Below are 4452 nucleotides of genomic sequence, written 5' to 3'. Positions count from 1 at the left end.
CGTTGAATTACGAGGCAACACTGTAATTCTTGAATTTTCCCCCTCTAATAATTTTTTTTTGACAAGAATCTTGTGAATCAAATTCACTCTGGGAATCAGAAATCATTCTCTAAACACTTTAGGAATCTGAGGTTCAAACTACATTAAGTCTTAAAAATGTAATTAGCGGAGTATTTAGTTTAAACTTATCTAATTTAGTTAACACATACCATCTACGAGAAGATCATCAATATCAAAATATGCATAATAGAAAAAATAACTGCTTTTGAGGAGTGACACAATTGAAAATTGAAGGGTGTTTAGGGCCTAGTTTGCATAACAGAAAAAACTTATAGCTTTTATTAGAGGGTTGTTCAAAAGGTGAGAGCATGCCATGCTCTGAACAAATGTGGATTCACTATCCCATTCCTTGATTTCCTTGCATGTTTTAAATGCATAATGGTGTGTTAGCTTATGCGACTTGCTTGCTGCTAGATGAAATTATTTGCTGCTAACACCACTGAGCGTGAAACAACATGTGAAGAAGCATGTGTGTTGCTTTTTATTTTTTATTTTTGTAGTATTACTTGTTAAAATAATATTGGAATCTGCAACAAGAATTAACCAAGTATGTGGATCGTAGCCTTTTCACTTACATGGATGAATTTGTATTGATTTGAGTGGATGATTTGGTGGTGGCCGGAAATATCACGATTAATGTTTCATAGAATACTTAAGCAAGTTTGTTCACATGAAGAATCTATGTGCACTTAAGTACTTCATTGGGATAAAATTGGCTTGTGGAGCGTCTAGTTTGTTTTAGTATTGGAGCACTTCTAATGAAAGTAAGGAAATATATTTAAGAGATTTGTAATGTTGTTCATGGGCTACACTGTTTGTGTATTGAATTTAGTTCATATTGCATGACTTTTATGAATACTTGGCATTATTTGAATTTAGTTAATTGTTTAAAATTTGAATACTTTAATTTATGTTCCTATAAATATGTTGTTTGATTTATAATTTCGTTTATTGTTTTAATATTTTTAACCTATATGATTCAAATTTTTATTTTGGATTTACATAAGAGAGTTTGAAGTGTTTCAAAGTGGAATTTGCCTTTAGTTTGAAATCTTGTTTATTTACAAAGTATGTTTATTTTAAGATGATATTTTTTAAAAAGAACTTTTTAGGATGATAATTTTTACGTATTAAATAGAAATATATACTGAAAATTAGTAAATGGGAGTTAAGAAAAATATTTTGTTACTCTTACTGATTTTGTCTGACTGTTCTAATAAATAGATGTAACATTTGATTGAAATTAGATAAAGTTCGATAAACAAATAAAAATGTTGTATATTAATTATTAAAGTCAAATGAACTTAGTTGAGTACATGAAATCCATTTCCTCGGAATAAACCCAAAAAAAAGTTCTAAGGCATTAGTATATAGTACCGCAAGCAAATCTTATATCAACACAAACCCAAATTAAAGATGTTTATATACACATTCATAAATCAAAAAAATTAATCGAGAAATAGTTCAATCACATAATTGAATCATTGTTTCTTTTAATTTTTTTTATATTTGTATGTGTGTCCAAATATTGTGTGAAAACAAGTAATTCTCATGGTACCGTTGGTTGCTAAATTAAAGTTGCACATCATCATGTTACTTTGTCATAATACAAGTCACTAAGTTTGAAACTGGAAATGAAATTTTGCTTTCATTTTCTCATCTATTAATCCAAAATCCCCCAATAACGGTACCCTAAGATATTCCCCCAATGATTTGGGCTCTGTGAATAGGAAAACATTGGAGTTCCCTAAAAAGGACATAGCATTACAAGCTGGAATAGCACTAGAAATATGTGATATTGGTAGCAAACAATTGGCAAGAAGTGCATCTCTTGAAGAAGTGAAGTAGTTACTTTCCCAATAAGTATTATAAGGTTGTGAAATGCAATTCACTGCTTCCAAATCGATTTCGAATAAATCCTCTTCATCCTCTTCTATTCCCCCTATATCTTGGGAAATTCTTCTTTGCTCTTTTGAAGTCATGGTTTGTTTTGTAATTTTGTGGTATTTTGTCACATATAATGTTAATATATAGCACAATCTTAATGTACATTTGTATATATTATATAGTGGATGTTAAGGTGGGTGGTGGAAAGTAGATAGCTCGACCCAACAAATCAACCATGATTATTTAGTGGGAATTTTAGAGGAGCAACTCCACCTTAATTAATTCAACGCTTGTGTTGTTGACGTAATTTTGTCTCAACGTGGATATCCAAAGTGAGTAACATTTGATTCAATTACACAAAAATCATAACATGAAGTCAAACGTAGAGGTACCTATCCAACAAAAATAGAAAAATGTCGACATCATTTGAGTTTGATAAAGAAGTTACAATGGCATCTGTAGTACTCTAATTTTTCCAATTTATTTAAAAATAAATCAAAAAGGAAATATATATTAAAAAGGGAAATAAAGTAATTAGGCTCATCAATTTCCAATACCAAATCAGTTTACAATTACAATTCTAAAATTAAATCAAATTACAATTACAATCAAATTACAACTAAAAATAAAATCAAATTAAATTACAATAAAAAATTAAGTCAAACTTTTTCAAATTAAGCATTTGGCTCTGTTTTGTTGCTGTTGTTGCCTCTATGTTTCTGATGCAGTGTTTGGCTCTGTTTTGTTGCTGCCTTTCTGTTTCAGATGCAGTGTCATTGACCTTTGTTGTAACTATTTTGAGAAACATAAAAACATAATTTTTTAAATCAATCTTGGTACACATTGTGCAGAACAAAAAGACAAAATTTTGAGTTTAAAAAAATAAACTAAGGGACAAATTAAAGCTCAGCAACAGAACAGATCAAAACAAATAAGTCAAAACCATGAATGCATCAGAGGTGTAGAAAAACGCAGATGATGAGCAAAGGAAATGAAACATCAAGCAGGAAATAGATAGATAAGGACCAAGGCAGACCAGAAAACAACTGAACACATAAAAAACTCTATAAATATACCCTATAAAATTTCAAAGAGAGGGAGGATCCGAGTTAACTCTACTAAAAAATACAAAGAAGGAGAAAGAAAGAAATTAGAGAGAACAGTAACAAACGGAAAACAACACACAACAAACGCAAAGGTATTTTTTTAGATAATAAATATGTTTCTTCATCTTCACTGTACAATAATTATTTTTAGTTCAAAAAAGGTTAGATTTTTTTTTCATTTGCAAAATCAAACATAATGGGAAAAACATAGAAGATATAAAATTAAACATTCGAACCTGTGACATGTTGCCGTTGTCAAAATCATCGACGTTGTGGTCGCTGTGACCGCCATCCCCGTTGGCGCGGTGGCCGCCGGTTGCACCAAGGTCATTGTCGGCGTTGTGGCTGTCGTTACAGCTTTCTTGTTCCTCTTCTTTTTCCTCTTTTTTTAGTTGATGCATACATTCATATTTCCTCCTTCTTTCAAAGTAGAGATTGTAATAAGGAAAGAGAAAGATGTTGCTTTGCTGTGAAAACCCATGCGGCTGCCCCTCCTTCTAACTAGGGTTTCATTTTGTTTGTTTTGGACCTCTTTTTTAAGTTAGTTTGGGCCTGGGTTATGGGTTAATAACCAAAATATATTCAAACTCAACCCATTTTTATTTTACTAATCTCAACCCATTTAAATTTTACTAATCTCAACTCGTTTTTATTTTACTAATATCAATCCATTTAAATTTTACTAATCTCAACTCATTTTTATTTTACTAATATCAATCCATTTAAATTTTACTAATCTCAACTCATTTTTATTTTACTAATCTCAACCCATTTAAATCTTACTAATCTTAGTCCATTTAAATCTATTCATTTTGTTTTTTTTATTATTTAAAAAAAAAGGTTTAATTTTCTTCATAATTAAATATCAATTTCATCATAAAAAATACAAATAAATATTATGTTAAAGATTAATTAGATGTGACATCTTTTTAATCTTTGAGTTGTTAGGATACAAGTGGTACAACTAGATAGTTCTAAAACCCTCTTTATTTAACTTATTTATTTTATTTTATTTATTCGTTCATTCATTTATTTTAATGAACTAATATAAAATCGACCTATTTATTAGATGTAACTCTTTTTATCTCTGAGTGTTAAAACACAAGTTGTACTACTTGGTGGTTTGAAACTCAATTTAAAAATCAAAAATAATAAAATATTTTTTAGAGGATTAAATTAGATGTGACATCTTCTTTATTCCTTGAGTTTTGGGACACGAGTTGTACAACTTGATCGTCTTAAAACTCGTATTTTAATATATCTATTCAAATCAAACTCTTTTATTTTTCTATTTTGTCAAAACATTTTTCTATCACAAAACAAATTTTCTTTAAAACACACTCAACACATCCGTTTGTTTTTAACCAAGAACTACGTAGCTTTGATTTCTCCATCGCAC

This window comes from Cicer arietinum, chromosome 8 (genome assembly GCF_000331145.2).
Source record: "Cicer arietinum cultivar CDC Frontier isolate Library 1 chromosome 8, Cicar.CDCFrontier_v2.0, whole genome shotgun sequence".
In the NCBI taxonomy this organism is placed as follows: Eukaryota; Viridiplantae; Streptophyta; class Magnoliopsida; order Fabales; family Fabaceae; genus Cicer; species Cicer arietinum.
Note: the sequence above shows the minus strand (reverse complement) of the source record.